The sequence below is a fragment of the Equus caballus genome, chromosome 20, assembly GCF_041296265.1.
Source record: "Equus caballus isolate H_3958 breed thoroughbred chromosome 20, TB-T2T, whole genome shotgun sequence".
Lineage (NCBI taxonomy): Eukaryota > Metazoa > Chordata > Mammalia > Perissodactyla > Equidae > Equus > Equus caballus.
The window spans coordinates 43516727-43528368 of NC_091703.1; the positions used below are offsets into that span (position 1 = coordinate 43516727).

Genomic DNA, 11642 nt, shown 5'->3' on the forward strand with positions numbered 1-11642 from the left:
TTCATGCCATCCACAGTGTCTCTCCACAGACAATGTCAATGAGAAAGAAAAGCTATATGCAAAGGCAAAGAGAGGGAAGGGGCATCCTTGGGAGCAAGCTGGCCTGAGACCTGATGTCTTCAAAAGGCTCAGAGTCCACCGACGGGGTCCATCCTGGACAGAGTCACCGTCCAGAGCACAGTGCGGATGATGGACCTGACAGAGCCCTTCAGGATGTCTCTGAGGAGCTTGTTTTCTTTGCTTCCTGAAGGACCGAGGTCATCAGCAGAAAAAGAGACAGGGAGGGAAGCAGCTCCTAGGGTTCACAATACCAGGAGTAGTCTCCAACTCCCAGATGCAGGGCCCCTTCTTAGACACTGAGGTGGGGCTGGAGGACGAGAGATGCAGAGAAGGGAGGAGACCCAGCCAGGCCCTCAGGGACCCCAATCTTCTGATAAGATAAAACCCATGCCCTCAGGGAGCTTATAGATAAAGAAAAAAAACACATAGACCCTGCTCCCGAGACTCTGAAAACATACACTATTCTGTACAACTGAGAGATTTCTATTACTCTTCACTAGAAATGAGAAGGCAAGGGTGAAAAGGTCACAGACATTTTGCCTGCTGCTCCTAAAGTTTGGGCGGGGGTGGGGGCATCTTAAGGACTCATTTGTAAATTTTACTCTTTTACATAGTGGAATGCGATGCTACAGTTTCCAGCTGAACATTGTGTATAGAACACATTCATTCAGCTCTGATCCCTCCCCAAAGTCTAAAATGTGAGTAAAGGAATAAACGTAATAGAGCAATTATTAGCTCTAAGAAAATTAAAAATAGTCCAAGATGGAAAATGTTATTAAACATAGCTCTTTTCTAAACAGTATTTATATAATCACAAATGTTAATGTAAACATCAAATACTCATTTTTAACCAAAAGTTGTGATAAAATTCTGCTGGGCAACTGGTGGGGAGTGTGATTCTGCTGTTGGGAGAGTAATTATAACATAATGTAATAAAAGCTCAAACTCCATAGTAGGAAGTCAATAGACAATGTCTCAAAGGAAAAAAATCAAGAAAAAGCCAGTAACAGGGAAATAAGTAGCAGAGGAAAAAGGTAAAGAGTTGGAGGATTGACCCTGAGGAGAGAGATTCTGGGGGGAATGTTGCAGCTGGTCACTGTTCCTCTACATTATAGACTTGTTTGACTTAAATATATATAAAACTTTGATAAAAATAAAAATTGATATATTTGTTAGTGGAAGAAGGATGCTGTCAAATCTTTGCTAGCTGAAGGAGAACAGGTGCCCGGTTGTTCATCCAATCAGTGGATAAAATATCACAACAGCCTCAGAGGAAGGAGACCAGATGGGAGCTGCAGCCACAGTCCGGTTAGAGACCCAGAGCCCTCCGTCCACGCTGCACCAACACATACCAGACAGGGTTCCTGGCTGCCGGGGCAGCTCACCGCGGACTAAAAGTACCAGCCACAGACATTCTCAAAGGGAACAATTCACCGGGTGGAGTCTGAACGCCTGTCTTTTCAGGCCTTTCATATCACCAAGAATAAAATTTCTTTTGTCTAGCCCTTTACAGTTTATAAAGCCCTCTCTCATACAGTATGTGCAGTGCCAGCTTTGAGCCCCATCTGTCCAATAATACTCTTCTCCTTTGGGGCCGGCCCTGGGGCCGAGTGATTAAGCTCTCGCACTCGGTTTCGGTGGCCCAGGGTTTCGCTGGTTCGGATCCTGGGCCCAGACATGGCACCACTTGTCAGGCCATGCTGAGGCAGCGTCCCACACAGCACAACCAGAGGCCCTCACAACTAGAATAGACAACTAGGTACTGGGGGGCTTTGAGGAGAAGAAGAAAAACAAAAAACAAGATTGGCAACAGGTGTTAACTCAGGTGCCAATCTTAAAAAAAAAAATACTCTTCTCCTTTTACACCCCAAAACACAGGGCTTGAAGAATAGAGCAGTCTGCTTAAGATTACGTCACAATAAGGGGTGAAGATGGGCACTTCCGTGGTTCTCCACCCTGCTGGCACTTTGGGCTCATCTGGATGGCTTTTGAAAACACACCCAAGCCCAGGCTCCACCCTACGGAATTAGAATTTTTGTGGTGGTTTGAAGTCTCCCCAGGTGATTCTGATGCCCCACACCAGGCTGCCTCTGGTCCCCATAACTAATGTGCTGCTGCTCAACACCCACCCTTCTGTGGACATCAGGAAAGACCAGGTCATCACAAGGAAAGCATTACCAAAATTTCAGTGGCTTAATATGACCAGGATTTATTTATCACTCACACAAAGTCAGCTGTGAGTCTGGGCGGCTCTCCAGGGCAGCTGTCCCCATATGATAGCTCAGTGTCCTCAGCTCCTCCAGTCTGGTGGCTCTTCCATTGTCACCATGGCAGGACGACAAAGCATCAAGGCATTTGCACCGCCCATTAAGTGCTCCAGCCTATAAGTGACATACAGTAGTTCCCTTACAACCCGTTGGTCAGATTGAGTCACATGACCCACACATAACAGCAAGTGTGGGCGTGGGGTGTAATCCTCTCATGTGCCCCCAAAGAGATGAAAACCCAATGTGAATAAGCTCTAGGGACATGCACAACACCTTTCACAGCACCCTGGTGGAGCTAGCTGTTCCCTGCATGGCCACCCCTATCCCCTCTGTTCTCCCTTCCCTTACTACTCTTTAAGGCCTAGCCGGAGCCCCATCCCCTCCTTGAAGGACTCTTTGGCGACTGCCTTTGGCACTGATCCTGGCCAACAACAGCTCTTGTTATCTGTGGGATGGATTTTGGCACTTGAGTCTTTGTATTTCCTCTGTTGCAAATGATTTGGTCTCCTGTACTTAAGGCAAAGTAATGAGAGAGATTGCTGTTCTGGCCAACAGAGAGGAACTTTCCAAAAAGTGGGAGGGATGGGGAGTAGGCCATGACTTCCGAGCATCTGTGCATTGTAGGGAGGGGAGTCAGAAGTACAAGTGAATCCTGGGACTTGGAAAGATTGTTTGTGAAAGTCCGTCATCCTGAGATGCTTAGGCTGAAAAGGGAACACCAGTTAAGAGCTGGGCATCTCAGCAGAAGGCCAATCTTAGAATTGCTAATTATCTTAATGAGGGAATAAGAAGTATTGAAAAATCCACAGGTTGCGTGGGAAGCCCACCAGTAAGCCCGGGTCCTAAAAGGACACGTCCAGAAGATGTAAGGTGAAGGATATCGCCCCCTCTGTGCTCCCAGTGCACCCTGAGCAGACAGAGGCCCTGCAATTTCCACACACAATTGTCACTTTCTGCTGACGTGGCCAGCACGGCCATTATTTACTTATTTTTATTTAACACACATAACACTATAGCATGCGCTTTATAAATACTAACTCATTTCACCTTACTTCAACCTTGTGTGGGTTGTTGATCCCCTTATCCCCATTTATAGATGAGGATACCAAGGTTAAGTAACCAGTTCAAGGTCATTGCTAGTGAGGGGCAGAGCCACTGGCTCCTTCACAACAGGGGAATATCTTTATAAGCTCAGCGACTAGCAACTACCAACAGCAAGCACACAGGAGGTATTCAAGTGCTTTCTAAATGAAGGAATGCTGTCTTGTTTTCCTCTGACGCCAGACTGTCTGGGTTCAAATCCCAGTTCTATCACTTACCAGCTGTGTGAACCTGGGTAAGTTATTCACCTCTCTGTACCTCTCTTTTCTCATCTGTAAAGTGGGGCTAATAATTGGCCTCATAGGATGTTGTGAAGATTAACAACATTTTAAAACTTAATATGTGTAAAATCCCTGCTACAGAGAAAACACTCAATAAAACATTATTGTCCTTTCACGTGCTATATCTTAGGTCATCAAACTATAAGCACCTACAAAGCCACATTAACCATTTTTTTTCATTCCTGATGCTGCCTAGAATGTGCTACGTATATAATCCTAAATATTATCCTAGAATAGGGGATTGTCTTAGTTGTTTATTGTTACATTAAAAAATTTAGCAACTTACAACAATGCACATTTATTTCCCCCCAGTTTCCGTGGGTCAGGAATCCAAGCATAGCTTAACTGGGTCTTCTATCTCAGGATCTCTCAAAAGTCTGTTGGCAGGGCAGTGGTCTCACCTGAAGGCTCAGCTGGGTCAAGATCTGTTGCCAAGTTCACTCTGTGGTTATTGGCAGGACTCAGTTCTTCCCCAGCTGCTGGACTGAGGCTCTCAGTTCCTTGCTGGCCATGGCGGATGGTGGCCCACAGCTTCTTTCTATGTGGGCCTCTCCAGCTTGCTTCGTCACAGCAAGTGCGTGAGAAGAGGGGCCAGGAAGAGAGAGAGAGCTAGTAAGAGGGAAGTCATAGTCTTTTGTAACTTAACCACGGAAGTAATATTGATCACTTCAGCCATATTCTATTGGTTAGAAGTAATCACTAGATCCATCCTACACTCAAGGGGAGGGGATTACACAGAGGCATGAATGCCAGGAGGTGAAGATCAGGGAGCCTATGTCGGAAGCTGTCAACACCGGGGCTCAAACATATTAGTTGACTGAACTCAAGTGCCAGCTCTGTTTCACACATAAGTGGGCAAGGTGGAGAGGCTAAAGTTTAGGATTCTGACCAGCTCTAGCTCCGAGGCAAGCCTCTTTAAAGCCCCTTGGGGCCTTGGTGTCCGCTCCTATAAAATGAGCAGCCTAGACTAGGAAATGCCTCCAGTGCCTTCCATCCAGCACTCTGGAGTTCCACGTCCTTTGAATTTAACAGATCTTCACTCAATCAAGCTGACAAAATTAGATTTCTCTGCACTCTTGGAAAGCTGCCAGGTACATGATCATGGGAGTCCCTTCCAGGTTCCCAGACCAACCAGGTGAGGGGGGATCACTGCCTCCCTCCCTCTCGTGCTGCCCGGTCCCACCAGCCTTGATGGACGGCAGGAAGGATGCAGGTGAGGAGAGTCCTCAGGAGAGGAAAGGTCCCAGGTGTTTCCATTTGCCTTCTCCACCTCTTTGCCCCAAATTGCTCTGGAAGCTAAATCATAGGCCAGCACCAGCTGCCAGGAAGGCCAGCAGTAAACCCTTGGTGAGATGAAAGGCCCTTTCGAGGTGCATAATTCAGAGCAGCAAGCCCTGCACAGAGCGTGTGATTAGAATAAATGTGTATCCCTGAGGCTGAACATGGCTCACCAGCATGGCGAGCTCCAGCATGCTCCCCTCGGAATCCTTCTTATCTCTTGCCCCACCATTCCTCTCCTTCCTCTGACAGCTCAGCAGCCCCCCTTCCAAACAGCACCCTCTTTTCCCTACAGAGAGAGTGATACACGAGTACAAGGAGCCCAAGAAACATGGTGGGAGATTGGGAGTCTAGAGAACCTAGCGTGGGTCCTGGCTGGGTCCCTAACCTGTGATGTGGCCCTGAGGGAGTCTCTGTCCCCACTGAACCTCAGTCTCCTCATTCATTCAATGAAGAGGTTGGATTAGATAACTCCCGAAGTCTCCTCCAGGTCTGAAATCCCATGGTTCTTACATTTCCTTAAACTGAGCAGGGAAATTAGGGGTCACTCGGTGAGATAGGATGTGTTTGCCTGTAAGTAACAGAACCCCCAATAAAATGTGGTTTCTGCACATTTATCTCAATTGGAGGTAGAGAGATAGGAAGTTTCAGGGTTGGGGCAGTGGTTCAGTCACTTTCCCATCTTTCTTCGCTGCCAACCCCAGCAAGAGACGCACCTGTCAGGGGCCCAAGATGGCCACAGCTCTCAGCATCATGTCTTCCTGAGATGAGGTCAAAGACAGGAGGCAGGCATGTTGGTGGACTTTCCTTGATCCTCCTGCCTTACCAGGGAGGAAAGCCTTTCCCAAAGACCTATGTCTTATTATTATTATTATTATTATTATTATTCATCGTGTCTTATTGTGGGTTAAATTCTCACCCACAAAAGATATGCTGAGGTACCTCAGAATGTGACCTTATTTGGAAATGGTGTCTTTGCAGATATAATGAGTTAAGATGAGGTCATCGTGGAGTAAGGTGGGCCCTTAATCCACTATGACTAGTGTCCTTATAAGAAGAGGGAAAAAGATACAGAGGAGAGATGGCCGTGTGAAAACAGAGACACAGTGAGAATGCCAGGTGATGACAGAGGCAGAGATTGGAGAGATGCAGCCAACCCAAGGAATGCCCAGGATTGCCAGTGATGCCAGAAGCTAAGACAGAGGCATGGACCAGATTCTCCCCTACGGCCTTTGAGAGAGCACGGCCCTGCTGACACCTTGATTTTAGATTTCTAGCCCCTAGAACTGTGAGAGAATAAATTTAGGTTATTTCAAGGCCCCAGTTTGTGGTGGTCTGTCATGGCACCCTAGGATACTAGTACGTGCCTCATTGGCCAGAGCCCATTGGTAAATCACCCATTAGTGAAATGAGTGTGGCACTGCCATTGGTTCATGTTGTGAGGCTGAGCTATTGCTTCTGGGACAAACCCAGGCTCCTAGAGACTGCAGGAAGAGGCGGTGATTATTAGACTGTCGAGTCTAATACACATGTTTGAAATATAAGAAAAATGGGGCCAGAGAGGGGGAGCGCCTTGCTCCAGTTCCTTCCGCCTCCCGTGATGGCCTGTCTCCTCCTCGCAGCTGTGTGATTGCTCCACGTGTGGGTTCTTGTTCACCCTTAGTCTCTGCTGTATGATGCTGTGTGATTCTGGCTTGTACAAATTGCTAAGCAATGGTTGACAAGAGGCAAAGCGAGAAAGGATATGTTGAGAGCGTCTCAGATCCCAGCTCACACCGGAGGTTAAAGTGGGGCTGCTGGCCCCGGTACAGCTCAGACTGGGTGAGAACTGGGTTTGGAAGAAAGAGCCTGAACTGTGGCTTCCTTAGAGGTGAGCCTCTCAGGTTGCACAGGGGGCTGAAAATGAGGAGGAGGAGCAGAAAAAGAACATGACCTCTCAGCATGAAGACACGTTTGGTCTAGCCCCCAGAAGGCGGCTCTTGGAGTCCTGGGCTGCCATGGAAGGCCTCCTCATGGAGACCCAGATAAACACAGACACGTCCAGAAAAAATAATTCCACTTTGGCCACATTTATTGGAACACCTCACAAGCATCTCACACCCAAGTCAGCTCGCATTCCCCGCAGTGCTCTTCATTCTGTGCTTTCTGCCTCCACAGAAAGTATTTCCACCTCCGCAGTTGTCCGACCCATAGTCATGGGTGTCCACCCTGAACCCCTCTCCCTCCTTAACCAGCCACTCGCCAAGTCCTGTCAGTTCCCTCCCCTAAACACTCCTGATGCCCCTCCATTTCTCCCAGCCCCTCCCTCCACCTCCTCCCTTGCCCAGATCACTGCCCTGTTCTCCTTACTCACCTGCCTGCCTCTGATCTCCCACTCCACTCCCCAGCCCCCCATTCCCTACAGGAAGAATGACCTTCCAGAAGCCCAGATCCCATCACATCACTGCTCAAAACCAGTGGTGGCTCCCCACGGCTTTTGCATGAATGCCCAACCTTTCTGACTTGCTTCCAAGGCCCTTCACTGCCTTCCTCCCGCTTCCCCGAGAGCCTTCTCTCTCACCACATTTCCCCTGATTCCCCAGCCCCAATCTCCCTGCTCCACAAAGCCGCCCTTCTCACGCCTCCTGCCAACATGGCCTCTTGAGCCCCCAGACCTTCAAACGAGCACCTGAGTCCCCCATATTACATGACCTTCCCTGGTCTTCCTCTCCGATTAACGTCTATATGCATTTCAGGCCTCTACTTAGATATCACTTCTTGTGGGAAATTTCCTTGCTCCTCCCCCCGAGTCTCGGCTGAGTCCCTTTGCCCTCAGATCCCTCTTCCGCCTGCCCTGCTCTGCTCTGTGTTGTAGGGAGTGGGCCCAGTGAGGCTGACGCCTGTAGGCCTCCCCTGTCCTGGCTCCTGGGGCAGGGACGTGGAAGGCAGGAGAAAGGGCAGAGATGGCGCATCTCTATCCTTCCTCTCTGCCTCAGGGGCAGTGGCTGCAGCGTCTCCTTCAGGGACACACTCACTGTGGCTTCACTTTCCACGTGAAGCGACCCTAGCGGGATCTCATCCCACTGCCTTCTGCCTTTGTCCCTCTGGCAGGAGTGGTAGCTGCTTCCTGCAGTTGCTAACCTTCCATCACCTGTTAGGCAACTTCCTGTGTTGTCACTGCCTTTATAAACGCCTAAGTGACTCTGTTTTCCTGCGTCCACCTGCCTCACATGGACCTTCCCTCCTGTGGAGCTCACTCTCCTTCCCCTGACCCACCGGACTCATCCTGAACTTGAAGGGTGCCTGTCCTCTGCGATGGGAGTGCTTCATGAGCACAGGACGGGACGTGTCTGCTGGCTTGCATGGTGCCCCATCCTACCCCTAATACAGTGCCTGGATACAGCAAGTATCCAATTAACACTGGAGTGAGTGAGTGAGTGAATGAATGAGTAAACTTCACAGCTGAGTTTCTTACGCTTTCTTCAACCACCCATCAAGTCCACTGTCTCTTTCTCAGTCTCTCAAACCTCCTTTCTCTAAGGAAACAATCCTGGCTGCTCGGCCCTTACCTTTTGGCTTTCCTTCATCAGGCAGGTAGACGTAATATGGGGTCAACCATTCAAAGATCCCTGCCACCCAGGCATCCCGTTTCCATGGCATATCTCCTGGGTGGGGCTTGGCCAGGGCTGTTGACAGAGGAGAGAGAGTTACAGGGCACAAGGACCCGCACAGAGCCAGGAGGTGGAGTTCTAGCCGGGGCTCTGGTTGTGCTTCCTGCAGGGAGCTTCCTCCTGGCGTAGCGGGGTGTGCATCTGGAAGAGCTTCTGAGCAGCAGGCTGCTTGAGCTCTCTCCCCTTCCCGGGGTGGTCGGAGTCCCTGGACGCTGCTCTGCAGCCAGCTTTGCCGGAGTGAGGCGGGGGCACAGAGAGAGGAAGGTGTCTGGCTTTGCTCCCAGATGTGGGTGGTGGGGAAGGGTCATGCCTGGTTTGGCAGTCTAGCGTGGAAGGGGGCGGAGTGCCAGGTGGAGGGAGGGAAGCACAGGCACTGACCCAGGACGACAGCAGTGGTCTGAGCTCTGTATTCCCTCCCTCCTTCCTAAGCCCACTCATCACATTTCAATCAGCTCCGAGAATCTGTGCAGCAGGGGGAGGCGGGCTGTGCAGACGCGGCGCATCCAGCCATGGCTTCCCCAGCCCCATACTGATTAGAAGTAGATGCAAGGGCAGTGCGCAGCAGTCGCTCCCTCACCATATGCAGCGGAATCTGTTTCTAGAGCCGGGCTAAGAGCCAGGAGGCAGGAGGGGAGGGCGGGGAGGCACTTAGGCAAAGTCTCAGGGTCGGGGGGTCTTGGAGTCAATTTGTCCATCCCTCTGCCTCCGAGAACTTCAAAGATTCTAGCCCAGACAGAGACTCTTCTTGACTCCGCCTGGGTACTGCAACACCCCAGAGGGTAAAGCGCAGGTCACCCCATGTCTCAGGCAGAGGAGAGGGTCAATGGATGATGGTCTGGACCAGTGCAGGGAGGGCACACACCTGTCCCCTTGTCAGCGAGAAATCCATCTTCAAATACTAGATCTCCACATGACGTGGTGAGGAACGGGGAGGACAGAGGGAGTGCTGACCAGGGGGGTGAGGGGTGGAGTGAGGGGAGCACAAGGGCCAGGGATGCTGGGGATAGAATAGCAACCAACACCCACCACTTACTGAGCATGTCCCAGGAGCCAGGCGTGGTGCTAGGCACTTTTATCATTATGCATTTAATCCTGAAATGACCCTCTGATGTTGCTGCTATTGTCCTCATTTTATAAAAGTGACACCAAGGCTCAGAGAGGTAAAGAGACTGGCTAGGGTCACACAGCTAGTTGTGAGTGGCCCAGCCAACCCTGGAGGCCAGGTCTCTCGGCCTCCAAAATCCATCACCCTTGCAGTGACATCTGTGCCCTGTGCCACAGACCCAGGGCTGTCACCAGAGTGCTGCACAGGGCCAGGCATGGACCATGGCTCCCTGACGGCCTGCAGAGAGCGGCTCTGGAGCCCACGATGCTAGTAGAGAGATCCCAAGGGTCTTCTTGTCCCAGGGCCTTTGCTTAGGGCAGCTGGAGGCCCAATCGTCTCACCTCATGCTTCTGACATCTTTCCTGGTTATAAGCGGGGTTGGGGTCCCTGCAGCCTCACAGTAACCAAGGGCTTGGCACAGCCCCTAAACATCTCCCCCATGATCCCCTCACGACCTTAGCGCAAACCCTTGCCATCTCTCACCTGGCCCAGCAGGGCAGCCCCCTTTCTCTGACCCATCTTCTACACAGCTGCAACCACAATCCTCAAAGGCAAATCTGGTCACATCACCTCTCTTAACACTAACTCTTCCAGGATGGCTTTGCCTGTGGGATAAAGCCCCAATTCCTTCACTGGCATTCCAGCCTTTCCCAATCAGGTCCTCCCCTTCCCTCCCAGGGTCCTGGCTCCCCGACACCAGCACACTCCAGGGAGCCTAGAGGCCTGCCATTCTCCAGGACGCGGTCGCATCTCCATACTCCCTTGCCCTCACTCCTGCCCCTCCACCTGGGTCAGCTTCCCTGTGCCTGATTTTTTCCCTTAGCAAAATGTCACCTTTCCTGCCCAACTGAAACGTCAGATGCGCTATGAAGCTTTCCCCAGCAGCTCCTCCTCTGTGCAAACTCCTCCCCAGCAGATTCCTTCTGAGTTTGTGATGAAGAAGATGATGATAATCGAAGTAATAACAGCTAACACTGTGGAGCACTCACTCTGTACCAGGCACAGTTTAAAGTTCTTTTCAGACCTTAACTCATTTAATTGTGACAACAACCCTAGGAGGTGGATGCTGTAGTATCCTCATTTTGTAGATAGAAAATAAAGGCCCAGAGAGGTTAAGAAACTTGCCCAAGGTCACATAGTTCGTGAGCGGAAAGGAGCCAGGATCCAACCACAGCCTATTGGTTACAGAACCTGTGTTCTTAAGTACCCCCAAGGCACCCCCCAGGTCAAGAACACCCCGGAAGTGAGTGTCTGAAGGCTCACCTTATCACAGAGCTTGTTATTCCTGTCTCCCTGCGGTCTGCGAGTGCCTTGAGGGCAGGCCTGTCTTAGGAGTTTCCGCACATCTTGCGTCTAGCCCAGCACCAAGGATAAGGATGAACAAGGCAATCGCTGGAAAGAACAAATGAGTGACATACAATGATAATTATTTAGAGCACCGTCTATCTGAGTCAGCACAGGAGAGAGAGAGAAAGCCCCCCAAATGCTGACCCAGTTGTGAGATGACCCACTTCTCCGCTGTCTCCCAGGCAGGTGGGAAACGAGGCCAGGACAAGTGTTCTCTGTACGGGCCCTTCACGAGGCTCTGTCCACATGGCGGCAGTGGTGGCAGGGCTGTCCCTTCACTGTCCCCTGGGCCAGGGCTCAGGACAGGGGCAGGGCACACCTCTTCCTTTCCTGGAATATCCCATAGGCTCTGCTCTCCGTGGGCTCGCCGGGTCCCAGGGGGCGCACCACCTGCCCCCTTCTCTTCCCCGCGTGGCTGGCTGTAGAGAGGGCAGCAGAGCTGGGACTTACACAAGTTGGCGCAAGAAGGTGATGGGTTCCATAAGCCACTCAAGCTCATCTTGTCCCACCCTGAGCCTGTCAGCTACACACCCCGACCTGATCTCCTAGAGTC

The 11642-nt window shown here is 50.9% G+C and overlaps 1 long non-coding RNA gene across 1 annotated transcript; it reads right to left on the reverse strand.

Moving 5' to 3' along the window:
* Positions 1–2243: 2243 nt before the first annotated feature.
* On the reverse strand, positions 2244–11145 carry LOC102149433 (uncharacterized). Its single transcript, XR_002802056.2, has 4 exons — positions 11006–11145; positions 8536–8652; positions 4111–4269; positions 2244–2441 (listed from the first exon to the last, which is right to left on the reverse strand). It is a non-coding gene; the product is annotated as an uncharacterized lncRNA (long non-coding RNA).
* Positions 11146–11642: the final 497 nt, after the last annotated feature.